The 16,673-nt window shown below is 64.1% G+C and overlaps 1 long non-coding RNA gene and 1 pseudogene across 1 annotated transcript; one reads left to right on the forward strand and one right to left on the reverse strand.

The window, feature by feature from the left end:
- The first annotated feature begins 187 nt into the window (after positions 1–187).
- On the forward strand, positions 188–1,872 carry LOC127567098 (uncharacterized). Its single transcript, XR_007955844.1, has 2 exons — positions 188–288; positions 1,164–1,872. It is a non-coding gene; the product is annotated as an uncharacterized LOC127567098 (long non-coding RNA).
- A 2,771-nt stretch (positions 1,873–4,643) lies between these two features.
- Positions 4,644–16,673, reverse strand: part of LOC127567097 (creatine transporter-like) — a 32,829-nt pseudogene continuing 20,799 nt past the window's right edge.

Raw genomic sequence — 16,673 nt, forward strand, 5'->3', positions numbered from 1 at the left:
ATTGTTTCTCGGGGGTGGGGGGGCTCGGTCCGCTGGTTCTGGGGAGGGGGGGGGTGGGGAGGGCTCAGCGGCCGATTTTTTTTTTTCTCTCGGGGTGGGGTCTGGTCCGGCGGTTTGTCCCCCAGGGAGGTGGGCTTGGTCGCTGGCGCGGGACGTCCCGGACTGGACAGCCCTGCCTCCCACACAGCCCTGAGCGGTCGGAGAGCGAGGTGACGGCCATGAAGAGGACAGGCGGAGGGACTGACCAAGGAGTATGATCGGCTGTTGGATGAGCACTCCCGGCTGCAAGTGAGTCCTGACCCCAGCCCTTGGCTGTGGGTGCGCTTCCCCAACCCCTGGGGGTGGGGTGTGGGGGGGAAGTCCTGCATGGATGGAGCCAGGGGCGGGTCCCTGGGGGTCCCCATTGGCTGGTGAGGTCCTAGGCCCAGGTCCTGATTGGCTGGATGGTGAGGTTTTTTCTGGGGGGGGGGGGGGAGGGGGGTCCCTGATGGGGTGGGTTCAGACAGGGATCCCAGGCTGTGTGGGGAATCCCCAGGGTGGATCGGTGGGTGGGTGGGGGTTCTGCGGGATGAGTTGTCTGCCCCCCTGCTGATCCTGGGGGGGGGGTGGGGGGAGGAAGGGGTCCTATGGGATGTTGACCCCTGCAGGGGGGGTTCCCCCAGGGTGTAGTTGTCTGCTGCCCTCTGATCCCAGGGGCTAGGGGTTGTGGAGGGGACTGGGGGGTGGGGTGTGGGACCCCTGGCGGTTGGGTTCCCAGGGTGAGTGGTCTTCTGCCCTCTGATCCCAGGGGTTGGGGGATGTGGAGAGGACCTGGGGGTGCAGATCCCTGGTGGCCGGGGGGGGTGGGGTGGGGAGCGTGAGAGGTTTCCCCAGGGTGAGTGGTCTGCCCTCTGATGATCCTGGGAGAGAGGGGTCGGGGGTGGGGGGGTGTCCCCAATGTGAGTGGTCTACCCTCCTCCGATCCCAAGGGCTGGGGTGTGTGGATCCCTGGGGTGGGGGGAGTCCCCAAGGTGAGTGGTCTGCTGCCCTCTGATCCTGGGGGTGGGGGGTGTGTGGAAGGGACCTGGGGGATGCAGACTCCGGGGGTTGGGGGGGGTGCAGAGGGAGGTGGTCCCAGGGTGAGTGGTCTGTCCTCCTTTGATCCCCTTCTCTTTCCCCTGCAGTCGGAGGTGGACAAACCAAGCCACAAGAAGGAAGAGTAGGTGCCACGGTGGCTCCTGGTGCTGAGGACCGGTGAACCCGGCCCAACTCTCAGCTGCACCTCCTGCCCCGGGGGTCCCAGCTCCTCTCCCTTGGGCACCCTGTCCTCCTGCCTCTTGTTTCCGATCCTGGGTGGGATCCTCTGCCCTGCTCACACCCCCTCGCGCTGGTCACTGGGACCTGGCCTCCCCCCACGCCCCCTCTCTGAGCCCCCAGCCTCTCCCCTCTCCGAGACTCCAGTCTGCCCACCTCCCACCTGGGCTCCCTGCGCTGTCTGTGCGTGGGGTCAATCAGGTGGGATGCAGAGGGAGTAGGAAGTGGGGGAATCCCTAGCTGGGGTCGGTGTTGTGTTCCCTGACCTGGGGTGAGGACCCTTCACCTCCGAACATGGACCCTCTGCTCCTCCCTTCCACCCCTCTTCCCCACCCCCCTGAACCCTGCGTGCGAGAGGCTGAGGGGTTCCTGTCAGCACGTCTGTGGGACGTTAGGGTACAGTCGGCGGGAGGGGTGGTAAATGTTTGTGTGAGATATCCGGCTGCGCCTCAGTGTGAGGCCAGTGGTTACCTGATGCCCCAGTCTGTGGGCTGGTGAAGGTGTCTAATCTTTTGTAAATTACAAAAAAAAGCATCTGGGCTTCCTCTGTGTGGTAACAATAAATGGTTTTCGACTCAAGCTGCTGCTGTCACGTGGAATTGTCCCAGTTACTCCAATATCAGACCTTTTGGACTTCCAGCTCCCGTGTGGCACCTTCACACGGCACTCCACCCCTCCCCGTATCTGGTGGCAAACGCCCCACCTGCTATGGGAGCTTGCTGTGCACAGCCCACAGAGCCCTGCAGCCCGACGACGTGCGCGAGCTCACTCTCCCCTGTCATTAACCAACGGGCAAGGTCAGTGTTGGAGCCTGTAATTTATAGGTGGCTTGTAATCACTCAAAGCTTTATCAGGCCTTGACCCTTGGTACCACTTTACACGTAGCAGCCCTGATTAGATTCCAGGCTGGCTGGCTGCCAGCTGGCAGAGTCTAACCACCATCCAACCAACCAACCTCTCCTCCCAAGACCTGCAACAATGGGCTGATGTAATAGCTGGAAGGATGCGTCAGCTGCCGCCCCAGCCTGACTGCTCCAGTTTCAGTCGTGGGGGAGGCTGGTCGCTCCCTCTGGGCTGTTGGGGTGAGTGAAGGATGAGGGGGCTTTGGAGAGAGTGCCGGGCAGGTTCACCAGGGATGCTGCCCGGATTAGAGGGCATGAGCCATGGGGAGAGGTTGGACAAACTTGGGAGGCAGTAGCTAAGGTAGACAGTCAGAATGTCGAATACTATAGAGGACATAGTTTGAGGTGAGAGGGGGAAGTGTAAAAGAGACGTGTGGGCAAGTGTTTTTACCCAGAGAGTGGTAGGTGCCTGGGACAGGCTGCCAGGGGTGGAGGCAGACACGATAGAGGTGTTGTTAGATAGACACCGTGAACAGGCAGGGAAATGGACAGGCAGAAGTCATTAGTCCAGTTTGGCGCAGACATGGGCTGAAGGGCTGTACTGTGATCTATGACCAGTGCTGACCAGGCGAGGTTAGGAGAAAGGATCGGCCCATGGTGGTTGAACAGGCACCAGCCTGCAGGGTGATCAGCAGTGCAGGTCCCTCCCAAGGAACGGGATGCCTGGCCATGCCCTCCCAGGCACTGCCTCAGCGTGAGGCTGCTCAGCCTCCTCCTCCCAGGGCAATCAAATCACGGCTGTCCCCACCCCAGGATTTGAACCAGCGATGGATGAATGAGGCAGGCCAGAGTTTGGTTTTCAGACAACCTTTAATCTCATTGGGTCTCTCTGGGACCACTGCCCGACCGTGGAGAGGAAGCTGACCTGAGGCCTCGCACCCTGCGCCCCCAGCCCAGGGCAAGGGTCGTGTGCTCAGGAGGACAACTGGTGTTGGGGGGTTGCTCCCCCCATGCCCCCCCCCAACATCGAGGCTCCTTCCAGTCCAGAAGCCTTCGGTTCAGAGGCGGGCGGCCTCGGCTGACTCCTGGGGCAAGGCTGATGTCTGACCCTGGTGATGCCTGGATTGCGCGAGGGTGGGACAGGCTGCATAAAACCATCCAATGGGCGAGGTGGAAGGCAGGCCTGACTGTAGATGGATGGGCCCAGTGGCAGTCGTGTGTGACTGAACCTCGGGCCCTGGTGAAGTTGGCAGCCTGGCTTAGGCCCAAATGAGACACCGAGTTGCACGGATACCAGCTCATCAAAATTTTATTCAACGTTCATGCACAATCCATCAGTAGATTCTGAAATCTCAAATATTCTCTGGGAATCACCCCGAAGATTAATCTATACAGTTAATCACAGTAACATTAAGGTGCTGCTTTTTTAAACTGATTACATCACTGAATTGCAATCAATTCTACTGTCTTGCTGTTGGCACAATTCTGATGGGAACTTTAGAGGCATCAGTCTCCCTGGTTCACTCTTTACAATCTGTGTATTGACCATCTCGCTTCAATTCCCCCCTTCCCCTCCTCCTCTCTAAACCTGCTCGGTTCTGAGCGAGAACAGACTGGGTCTCTGTATCCTAGGGTTAGACCCAGACTGGGAGCACTGTGCACTGTTCCCGTCTCCCTATCCCTGGGTCAGACCCACACCGGGAGCACCGTGCACAGTTCCCATCTGTATCCCTGGGTTAGAAGATAGTCCCCGATTTAAATCCAAGTGGGAATTCAGGAGAGACTTCCCCTGTCAGGGAGTGGATGAATGTGGGGTCAGGGGATCTGTAGAGATGGGTTGGGGGGAGGCTGGTGAATACTGTTTGTGTGGAGCTAGCAGCCTCAGCAGGGAGCTGGCATTTGTTCTCAAGTGCATCTTTTGCAAAGTTTAAGATATATTAATATATACTCTATGCTATATATTAAGATATAAATACAGGACAGGACAACACTATCAAACTGCTCGAAGTTCAGGGAGGAGGTGGGTTTGGGCCAGGAGGTCCAGGACGATCCCAGCCTGTGGTTTGTCGAGGACACCACTCAGTCAAGGGACTGCCAGACCTGCCAGTGGGTGGAGACTCTACGTACCTCTGCCCAGGATCTACAGGCATTCGATGCAGAGTGAATGACCCTCTGCACTGCCCCACTACAGGGGACAGGGGGTTGCAGAAACACAATCTGCTCTCTCCCACCGACTGTCTCACAGTCCCCAGAACAGGGTGGGCACAGAGGCAACCCCCTACTTCACCGACACCCACTGTCATGGCACCTCCTGGTCTTTGCACTCGTAGCACGGGCAATATCAACAGCTCCCTCCCACCCCACCAACCCCCTGGGGCCTCAGAAACCAACACACAGCAGAACGTTCTGGAAACAGCGTCCCCGGGGCCTGGAGTGCAGTCAGATGTGTGGCTGAGCCATTGCCCGCTGGAGATTGACAGCCCGCCCAGGGACGCTGCCGGGCCGGACTCACATCACACTCTCGTAGATGATCACCTTCTCGGAGGGGGCTGCCCCCTTGCACGGCCGCTTGGAGTTGGCCACTGTCGGCCGGTACACCAGATGGTGGGACGCCCACACTGGCCTGGGTGAGCTCAACCCAGCGCTGGGAGGGGCGGATAAGATGGTGTGGGTGAGGGAGGGTGGGGATTGGGGAGAGAGGGGTGGGGGGAGAGGAGAGGGAAGGTGAAGGAAAGCAGGAGGGGCAGGGGGGTAAATGCAAACAAACAATGTCAGTTAAAGGTGTAATGGGAACCCTTTAACAAGTACCACAACAGGTCACTACAAACTACAACAATAACTAAAGAACTAAAAATATTCCCATTCTCATCTGAGGGGCAATGTATCCCATGCAGTGCCCACCAGTTCTGGAACACCTCCACGGTGCCCAATGGACACTGCGTGCCCTTCTTCCAGCGATACCCGGGCACGAACCTACTCCTGAAAGGTTGGCAGGCTGATCAGCTGGAGTGGAGCCCTCATCTGCCTGTCTCCAAGGGAACCCTGGGCTGATCGAGCGCCGCGGGTGGGGCAGCGAGGAGGGAGAACACTCTGGCCAGTTCCCCATCACCCTCGACTCCTCAATGTTTACTCATCTCCACTCTGTGTAGATCCAATGACCCACACTCCTCCCCCCTCGAGGCAGAGAATTCCAGGGATCCACCTTCCTCTGAGAGTTTCAGCCACCTCGGTTTAATGAACTGTCTCCCATGATCTACCCCCACCAAGGTCTCTTTCCACGCACCCCCCTGCTCCTACCCCCCCCCCCCCCCCCCCCCCCCCCCCCCCAGTACTCACCTCCTTCAGGGAAGCCCCTGCTCTGAGTGAGTTTGTAGAGTACAGTGGTGGGAACACACAGCATGGAGGCAAGGGCCAGGCTCCATTCCGATGGGCCTCTCCCCACCAGGGGTAGGTGTACGACTTGTTGTAGGTCAGTGGCTTGTAGTTCACCAGGTGGAAGGTGAAGATTCCCTGGGGTCGGGGAGGAAGCAGAGGTGAGGTGGGGGGGTCTACCAGACTGGGGTCCGCGCTCCCCACAGGATCCTTCTGAGCCGGCTGTCCCCCTTCGCCTCCTGCTCCCCACCCTCCTCCGCCCTGACCAACCCACTTCCCAAACCCCCAGCACCACCTGTCACCCCCCTGCCCTCAAAACCTCTGCTCCTGCCCCACCCCCAGCAGGATTTTGCAAGTGTGTCTGACAACAGACCCCCTCCCGTCTGTCACCCTCCCCCGGCTCGCCCCTCTCTCCCCCCCCACCCCCCCCTCGCCCCCTCCCCTCACCGTGCAGACCAGTGGGGTGATGAAGGACCAGCACCATTTCATCAGGGCACAGGGCTGGTAGCCCAACATGCAGAACAGGTCGTCCATGAACCGGTCACCGCCTGTAAGGACACCGGGGGTGGGGGTTAACACTGGGTAAGGACACTGAACGTGGGGGTGGGAGGGGAAGATGGGGCCCAGGGGAGCAAGGGGATGTAGAGGGGAGGGGCAGTGGACAGATGCAGATGTTGGTGAGCTGCACCGTTAACTATGTCTCTCCCTGCTCCCCCTGCACCATCACTGAGCCCTCCCTGTCCCCCTCCCCAACCGTCACCCCCACCCCCACCCAACCCTGTCAGCAGCCCCACCACTTCTTCAAGTCTCGGATATAACCCCCAAGGATCCTCTCCTCCCCGTCCCCCACCCCACGTTCTCTCCCTTCCTCCCTGCGGGGTGGAAGTCTCCCATTCCTCGGGGAGAGATCTCCCCAGTGTTCCCCACCAGGTCTATCAGGGACTGTCTGATTTCAGCAGCCTGGGGCTTCTGTCTCCCGTTTACCCCTCTGGGTCACCCCCAGCATGGCCCTGACAGGTCTCAGTGGGTTCCTGCTCCCTGGTCTCCCTGAGGACCCCTCCCTCCCTCCCACAGGGGGAGTGGGGAGAAGGCAGCAACACTCACCATAGACCCAGGCCACCACCACGCACTCCCAGAAGGCCTGCCACAGCAGGGTCATCCCACTGGCCGAGTAGTAATCGAAGATCTGGAAGATGAACATTCCACCCTGGGCCGGCCAAGAGACACGGGACCAGTCAGTCACACGCTACACACGACATGGCACACGCCAATGTACCTGCTTCCCCCTTCCCACCACTCCAGACATCTACCCCCTCAACCAATCAGGCGCCAGCCTTCCCACATCGACCCCCTCCTGTCATAATGTCGTAGGGCAGTCGGCTAATCAGGATTTAGAGGGTTGAGATCACCCATCACTGTTTGTGCAGAGCAAGATCCCACTGCAGGGAGACTCCCTGCCCACTCCCCCATCAGCAGACATGACCCCCACCCCCCCCCCACACCCCCCCCCCCAGCCACAGGGGCAAAGGGGTCATGGGTTAATGTCTCGTTAAGGTCACAGTTGTGCCCTCTGACCCTCCTTCCTCGCCACCCCCCCCGCCCCGTAGCGCGGCGCTCCCCCCTTGCTGCCCCTCCTGCGGCGCTCCCTACGTCACCGCCCCTCCCGCGGCGCAGCGCTCCCTCCTCGCCGCCCCTCCCTCTGCACCAGGTGTAGCTGGCTGGGCCACGGGGAGCTCTGGAGGTCAGAGGTGGGAGGCGCGGAGTGCGGTGCCTCACCTGGGTGACCATGGACAGGTCGGCAATGAAGCTGATGCCAATGACAACGGCCACCACAACCTCCCTCTGGTAGCGGCCAGAGCACTGGGGGGGCAGCAGGTCGAGAATCCCGGTGACAAACCCCTCCACACCCACAAACTGGGGGCGATAAATAGGCAGAAACGTGAGCAAGAGAGAGACCCTCACCCTCCCCTTACACCCTATCCCCACTGGGCTCCCTTCCTCTGTGTAGGGGCTAGAGGGGGTCACGGAGGTGGGGAGGGGTGCAGGGGCCGGAGGGGGGTCATGGAGACGGGGAAGGGTGCAGGGGCCAGAGGGGGGTCATGGAGACGGGGAGGGGTGCAGGGGCCGGGGGGGGGGGGTCACGAAGACGGGAAGGGGTGCAGGGGCCGGAGGGGGGTCATGGAGACGGGGAGTGGTGCAGGGGCCGGGGGGGGGGTCATGGAGACGGGGAGTGGTGCAGGGGCCGGGGGGGGGTCATGGAGACGGGGAGGGGTGCAGGGGCCAGGGGGCCAGAGGGGGGTCGGAGACGGGGAGGGGTGCAGGGGCCGGAGGGGGGTCATGGAGACGGGGAGGGGTGCAGGGGCCGGGGGGGGGGGGGTCCCGAAGACGGGAAGGGGTGCAGGGGCCGGGGGGGGGTCGGAGACGGGGAGGGGTGCAGGGGCCGGGGGGCCAGAGGGGGGTCGGAGACGGGGAGGGCTGTACCTCTTCTGGATTCCCTGGGTTCCTCCCCATCCCTCCCACTGAGACACCTCCACCTCATCCCTCCCCCCTCGACCAGCACCTGGGGATCTCCCTCTTCCCTCCCACCAGGGAGCTCCCTCATTCAGCCCCCCCATTCAATCACTTGCTATCCCTCCCCATGGGAGCTCCCTCCCCTGGGGAGATCCCCCATACCCCCAGCACTGACCCTCCTGCAGTCCCTTCCCCCCCCCCACTGACGCCCACCCCCCCACCACCACTGTCCCACCAGCACAGTCCCCCCCACTGACCCCCGCCCCCCACCAGCACAGTCCCCCCCACTGACCCCCGCCCCCCACCAGCACAGTCCCCCCCCACTGACCCCCGCCCCCCCCAGCACTGTCCCCCACCAGCACCGTCCCCCCACCACCCCGACGCCCGCCCCCTCCACGCCCAGCTCCAGCACCGTCCCCCCCCCCCCCCAACTTTACCTGACTGCCCAGGCCAAGGAAGAGCAGCATAATGAAGAAGAGTGTGGCCCACACCTGGGGGAACGGCATCAGGGTCACAGCCTTGGGGTAGGCAATGAAGGCCAGACCGGGCCCTGCGGCAGACCACATCTCCCGTTACCGGGCAACACACACCCCACAGCTCCCGTTACCGGGCAACACACACCCCACAGCTCCCGTTACCGTGCAACAACACACACCCCACAGCTCCCGTTACCGGCAACACACACACCCCACAGCTCCCGTTACCGGCAACAACACACACCCCACAGCTCCCGTTACCGTGCAACAACACACCCCACAGCTCCCGTTACCGTGCAACAACACACACCCCACAGCTCCCGTTACCGGGCAACAACACACACCCCACAGCTCCCGTTACCGGGCAACAACACACCCCACAGCTCCCGTTACCGGGCAACAACACACACCCCACAGCTCCCGTTACCGGGCAACAACACACACCCCACAGCTCCCGTTACCGGGCAACACACACCCCACAGCTCCCGTTACCGGGCAACAACACACACCCCACAGCTCCCGTTACCGGGCAACAACACACACCCCACAGCTCCCGTTACCGGGCAACAACACACACCCCACAGCTCCGTTACCGGGCAACAACACACACCCACAGCTCCCGTTACCGGGCAACAACACACACCCCACAGCTCCCGTTACCGGGCAACAACAAACACCCACAGCTCCCGTTACCGGGCAACAACACAACCCCACAGCTCCCGTTACGGCAACAACACACACCCACAGCTCCCGTTACCGGCAACAACACACACCCCACAGCTCCCGTTACCGGGCACCAACACACACCCCACAGCTCCCGTTACCGGGCAACAACACACCCCCCACAGCTCCCGTTACCGGGCAACAACACACACCCCACAGCTCCCGTTACCGGGCAACAACACACACCCCACAGCTCCCGTTACCGGGCAACAACACACACCCCACAGCTCCCGTTACCGGGCGGCAACACACACCCCACAGCTCCCGTTACCGGGCGGCAACACACACCCCACAGCTCCCGTTACCGGGCGGCAACACACACCGACAGCTCCCGTTACCGGGCGGCAACACACACCCCACAGCTCCCGTTACCGGGCGGCAACACACACCCCACAGCTCCCGTTACCGGGCGGCAACACACACACACAGCTCCCGTTACCGGGCGGCAACACACACCCCACAGCTCCCGTTACCGGGCGGCAACACACACCCACAGCTCCCGTTACGGGCGGCAACACACCCCACAGCTCCCGTTACGGGCGGCAACACACACCCCACAGCTCCCGTTACCGGGCGGCAACACACACCCCACAGCTCCCGTTACCGGGCGGCAACACACCCCCCACATCTCCCGTTACCGGGCGGCAACACACACCCCACAGCTCCCGTTACCGGGCGGCAACACACACCCCACAGCTCCCGTTACCGGGCGGCAACACACACCCCACAGCTCCCGTTACCGGGCGGCAACACACACCCACAGCTCCCGTTACCGGGCGGCAACACACACCCCACAGCTCCCGTTACCGGGCGGCAACACACACCCCACAGCTCCCGTTACCGGGCGGCAACACACACCCCACAGCTCCCGTTACCGGGCGGCAACACACACCCCACAGCTCCCGTTACCGGGCGGCAACACACACCCCCCAGCTCCCGTTACCGGGCGGCAACACACACCCCACACCTCCCGTTACCGGGCGGCAACACACACCCCACAGCTCCCGTTACCGGGCGGCAACACACACCCCACAGCTCCGTTACCGGGCGGCAACACACACCCCACAGCTCCCGTTACCGGCGGCAACACACACCCACAGCTCCCGTTACCGGCGGCAACACACACCCCACAGCTCCCGTTACCGGGCGGCAAACACACCCCACAGCTCCCGTTACCGGGGCAACACACACCCCACAGCTCCCGTTACCGGGCGGCAACACACACCCCACAGCTCCCGTTACCGGCGGCAACACACACCCCACAGCTCCCGTAACCGGGCGGCAACACACACCCCACAGCTCCCGTTACCGGGCGGCAACACACACCCCACAGCTCCCGTTACCGGCGGCAACACACACCCCACAGCTCCGTTACCGGGCGGCAACACACACCCCACAGCTCCCGTTACCGGGCGGCAACACACACCCCACAGCTCCCGTTACCGGCGCAACACACACCCCACAGCTCCCGTTACCGGGCGGCAACACACACCACAGCTCCGTTACCGGGCGGCAAACACACACCCACAGCTCCCGTTACCGGGCGGCAACACACACCCCACAGCTCCCGTTACCGGGCGGCAACACACACCCCACAGCTCCCGTTACCGGGCGGCAACACACACCCCACAGCTCCCGTTACCGGGCGGCAACACACACCCACAGCTCCCGTTACCGGCGGCAACACACACCCCACAGCTCCCGTTACCGGGCGGCAACACACACCCACAGCTCCCGTTACCGGGCGGCAACACACACCCCACAGCTCCCGTTACCGGGCGGCAACACACACCCCACAGCTCCCGTTACCGGCGGCAACACACACCCCACAGCTCCCGTTACCGGGCGGCAACACACACCCCACAGCTCCCGTTACCGGGCGGCAACACACACCCCACAGCTCCCGTTACCGGGCGGCAACACACACCCCACAGCTCCCGTTACCGGGCGGCAACACACACCCCACAGCTCCCGTACCGGGCGGCAACACACACCCACAGCTCCCGTTACCGGGCGGCAACACACACCCCACAGCTCCCGTTACCGGCGGCAACACACACCCCACAGCTCCCGTTACCGGGCGGCAACACACACCCCACAGCTCCCGTTACCGGGCGGCAACACACACCCCACAGCTCCCGTTGGCGGGCGGCAACACACACCCCACAGCTCCCGTTACCGGGCGGCAACAAACCCCACAGCTCCCGTTACGGGCGGCAACACACACCCCACAGCTCCCGTTACCGGGCGGCAACACACACCCCACAGCTCCCGTTACCGGGCGGCAAACACACACCCCACAGCTCCCGTTACCGGGCGGCAACACACACCCCACAGCTCCCGTTACCGGGCGGCAACACACACCCCACAGCTCCCGTTACCGGGCGGCAACACACCCCCACAGCTCCCGTTACCGGGCGGCAACACACACCCCACAGCTCCCGTTACCGGGCGGCAACACACACCCCACAGCTCCCGTTACCGGGCGGCAACACACACCCCACAGCTCCCGTTACCGGGCGGCAACACACACCCCACAGCTCCCGTTACCGGCGGCAACACACACCCCACAGCTCCCGTTACCGGGCGGCAACACACACCCACAGCTCCCGTTACCGGGGGGCAACACACACCCACAGCTCCCGTTACCGGGCGGCAACACACCCCACAGCTCCCGTTACCGGCGCAACACACACCCCACAGCTCCCGTTACCGGGCGGCAACACACACCCCACAGCTCCCGTTACCGGGCGGCAACACACCCCACAGCTCCCGTTACCGGGCGGCAACACACACCCCACAGCTCCCGTTACCGGGCGGCAACACACACCCCACAGCTCCCGTTACCGGGCGGCAACACACACCCCACAGCTCCCGTTACCGGGCGGCAACACACACCCCACAGCTCCCGTTACCGGGCGGCAACACACACCCCACAGCCCGTTACCGGGCGGCAACACCACCCCACAGCTCCCGTTACCGGGCGGCAACACACACCCCACAGCTCCCGTTACGGGCGGCAACACACACCCCACAGCTCCCGTTACGGGGGCAACACACACCCCACAGCTCCCGTTACCGGGCGGCAACACACACCCCACAGCTCCCGTTACCGGGCGGCAACACACACCCCACAGCTCCCGTTACCGGGCGGCAACACACACCCCACAGCTCCCGTTACCGGGCGGCAACACACACCCCACAGCTCCCGTTACCGGGCGGCAACACACACCCCACAGCTCCCGTTACCGGGCGGCACACACACCCCACAGCTCCCGTTACCGGGCGGCAACACACCCCCCACAGCTCCCGTTACCGGGCGGCAACACACACCCCACAGCTCCCGTTACCGGGCGGCAACACACACCCCACAGCTCCCGTTACCGGGCGGCAACACACACCCCACAGCTCCCGTTACCGGGCGGCAACAACACCCCACAGCTCCCGTTACCGGGCGCAACACACCCCACAGCTCCCGTTACCGGGCGGCAACACACACCCCACAGCTCCCGTTACCGGGCGGCAACACACACCCCACAGCTCCCGTTACCGGGCGGCAACACACACCCCACAGCTCCCGTTACCGGGCGGCAACACACACCCCACAGCTCCCGTTACCGGGCGGCAACACACACCCCACAGCTCCCGTTACCGGGCGGCAACACACACCCCACAGCTCCCGTTACCGGGCGGCAACACACACCCCACAGCTCCCGTTACCGGGCGGCAACACACACCCCACAGCTCACGTTACCGGGCGGCAACACACACCCCACAGCTCCCGTTACCGGGCGGCAACACACACCCCACAGCTCCCGTTACCGGGCGGCAACACACCCCACAGCTCCCGTTACCGGGCGGCAACACACACCCCACAGCTCCCGTTACCGGGCGGCAACACACACCACAGCTCCCGTTACCGGGCGGCAACACACACCCCACAGCTCCCGTTACCGGGCGGCAACACACACCCCACAGCTCCCGTTACCGGGCGGCAACACACACCCCACAGCTCCCGTTACCGGGCGGCAACACACACCCCACAGCTCCCGTTACCGGGCGGCAACACACCCCACAGCTCCCGTTACCGGGCGGCAACACACACCCCACAGCTCCCGTTACCGGGCGGCAACACACACCCCACAGCTCCCGTTACCGGGCGGCAACACACACCCCACAGCTCCCGTTACGGGCGGCAAACACACCCCACAGCTCCCGTTACGGGCGGCAACACACACACCCCACAGCTCCCGTTACCGGGCGGCAACACACACCCCACAGCTCCCGTTACCGGGCGGCAACACACACCCCACAGCTCCCGTTACCGGGCGGCAACACACACCCCACAGCTCCCGTTACCGGGCGGCAACACACCCCACAGCTCCCGTTACCGGGCGGCAACACACACCCCACAGCTCCCGTTACCGGGCGGCAACACACACCCCACAGCTCCCGTTACCGGGCGGCAACACACACCCCACAGCTCCCGTTACCGGGCGGCAACACACACCCACAGCTCCCGTTACCGGGCGGCAACACACACCCCACAGCTCCCGTTACCGGCGGCAACACACACCCCACAGCTCCCGTTACCGGGCGGCAACCACACCCACAGCTCCCGTTACCGGGCGGCAACACACACCCCACAGCTCCCGTTACCGGGCGGCAACACACACCCCACAGCTCCCGTTACCGGCGGCAACACACCCCACAGCTCCCGTTACCGGGCGGCAACACACACCCACAGCTCCCGTTACCGGGCGGCAACACACACCCCACAGCTCCCGTTACCGGGCGGCAACACACACCCCACAGCTCCCGTTACCGGGCGGCAACACACACCCCACAGCTCCCGTTACCGGGCGGCAACACACACCCCACAGCTCCCGTTACCGGCGGCAACACACCCCACAGCTCCGTTACCGGGCGGCAAACACACCCCACAGCTCCCGTTACCGGGCGGCAACACACACCCCACAGCTCCCGTTACCGGGCGGCAACCACACACCCCACAGCTCCCGTTACCGGGCGGCAACACACACCCCACAGCTCCCGTTACGGGCGGAACACACACCCCACAGCTCCGTTACCGGGCGGCAACACACACCCCACAGCTCCGTTACCGGGCGGCAACACACACCCCACAGCTCCCGTTACCGGCGGCAACACACACCCCACAGCTCCCGTTACCGGGCGGCAACACACACCCACAGCTCCCGTTACCGGGCGGCAACACACACCCCACAGCTCCCGTTACCGGGCGGCAACACACACCCCACAGCTCCCGTTACCGGGCGGCAACACACACCCCACAGCTCCCGTTACCGGGCGGCAACACACACCCACAGCTCCCGTTACCGGGCGGCAACACACACCCCACAGCTCCCGTTACCGGGGCGGCAACACACCCCACAGCTCCCGTTACCGGGCGGCAACACACACCCCACAGCTCCCGTTTCCGGGCGGCAACACACACCCACAGCTCCCGTTACCGGGCGGCAACACACACCCCACAGCTCCCGTTACCGGGCGGCAACACACACCCCACAGCTCCCGTTACCGGGCGGCAACACACACCCCACAGCTCCCGTTACCGGGCGGCAACACACACCCCACAGCTCCCGTTACCGGCCGCAACACACACCCACAGCTCCCGTTACCGGGCGGCAACACACACCCCACAGCTCCCGTTACCGGGCGGCAACACACACCCCACAGCTCCCGTTACCGGGCGGCAACACACACCCCACAGCTCCCGTTACCGGGCGGCAACACACACCCCACAGCTCCCGTTACCGGGCGGCAACACACACCCCACAGCTCCCGTTACCGGGCGGCAACACACACCCACAGCTCCCGTTACCGGGCGGCAACACACCCCACAGCTCCCGTTACCGGGCGGCAACACACACCCCACAGCTCCCGTTACGGGCGGCAACACACACCCCACAGCTCCCGTTACCGGGCGGCAACACACACCCCACAGCTCCCGTTACCGGGCGGCAACACACCACCCCACAGCTCCCGTTACCGGCGGCAACACACACCCCACAGTCCCGTTACCGGGCGGCAACACACACCCCACAGCTCCCGTTACCGGGCGGCAACACACACCCCACAGCTCCGTTACCGGGCGGCAACACACACCCACAGCTCCCGTTACCGGGCGGCAAACACACCCCACAGCTCCCGTTACCGGGCGGCGGCAACACACACCCCACAGCTCCCGTTACCGGGCGGCAACACACACCCCACAGCTCCCGTTACCGGGCGGCAACACAACACCCCACAGCTCCCGTTACCGGGCGGCAACACACACCCACAGCTCCGTTACCGGGCGGCAACACACACCCACAGCTCCCGTTACCGGGCGGCAACACACACCCCACAGCTCCCGTTTCCGGGCGGCAACACACACCCCACAGCTCCCGTTACCGGGCGGCAACACACACCCCACAGCTCCCGTTACGGGCGGCAACACACACCCCACAGCTCCCGTTACCGGGCGGCAACACACACCCCACAGCTCCCGTTACCGGGCGGCAACACACACCCACAGCTCCCGTTACCGGGCGGCAACACACACCCCACAGCTCCCGTTACCGGGCGGCAACACACCCCACAGCTCCCGTTACCGGGCGGCAACACACCCCCACAGCTCCCGTTAGGGCGGCAACACACACCCCACAGCTCCCGTTACCGGGCGGCAACACACACCCCACAGCTCCCGTTACCGGGCGGCAACACACACCCCACAGCTCCCGTTACCGGGCGGCAACACACACCCCACAGCTCCCGTTACCGGGCGGCAACACACACCCCACAGCTCCCGTTACCGGGCGGCAACACACACCCCACAGCTCCCGTTACCGGGCGGCAACACACACCCCACAGCTCCCGTTACCGGGCGGCAACACACACCCCACAGCTCCCGTTACCGGGCGGCAACACACACCCCACAGCTCCCGTTACCGGGCGGCAACACACACCCCACAGCTCCCGTTACCGGGCGGCAACACACACCCCACAGCTCCCGTTACCGGGCGGCAACACACACCCCACAGCTCCCGTTACCGGGCGCAACACACACCCCACAGCTCCCGTTACCGGCGGCAACACACCCCACAGCTCCGTTACCGGGCGGCAACACACCCACAGCTCCCGTTACCGGGCGGCAACACACCCCACAGCTCCCGTTACCGGGCGGCAACACACACCCCACAGCTCCCGTTACCGGGCGGCAACACAACCCCACAGCTCCCGTTACGGGCGGCAACACACACCCCACAGCTCCCGTTACCGGCGGCAACACACACCCCACAGCTCCCGTTACCGGGCGGCAACACACACCCACAGCTCCCGTTACCGGGCGGCAAACACACACCCCACAGCTCCCGTTACGGGCGGCACACACACCCACAGCTCCCGTTACCGGGCGGCAACACACACCCCACAG

Source organism: Pristis pectinata, unplaced genomic scaffold, assembly GCF_009764475.1.
Source record: "Pristis pectinata isolate sPriPec2 unplaced genomic scaffold, sPriPec2.1.pri scaffold_109_arrow_ctg1, whole genome shotgun sequence".
In the NCBI taxonomy this organism is placed as follows: Eukaryota; Metazoa; Chordata; class Chondrichthyes; order Rhinopristiformes; family Pristidae; genus Pristis; species Pristis pectinata.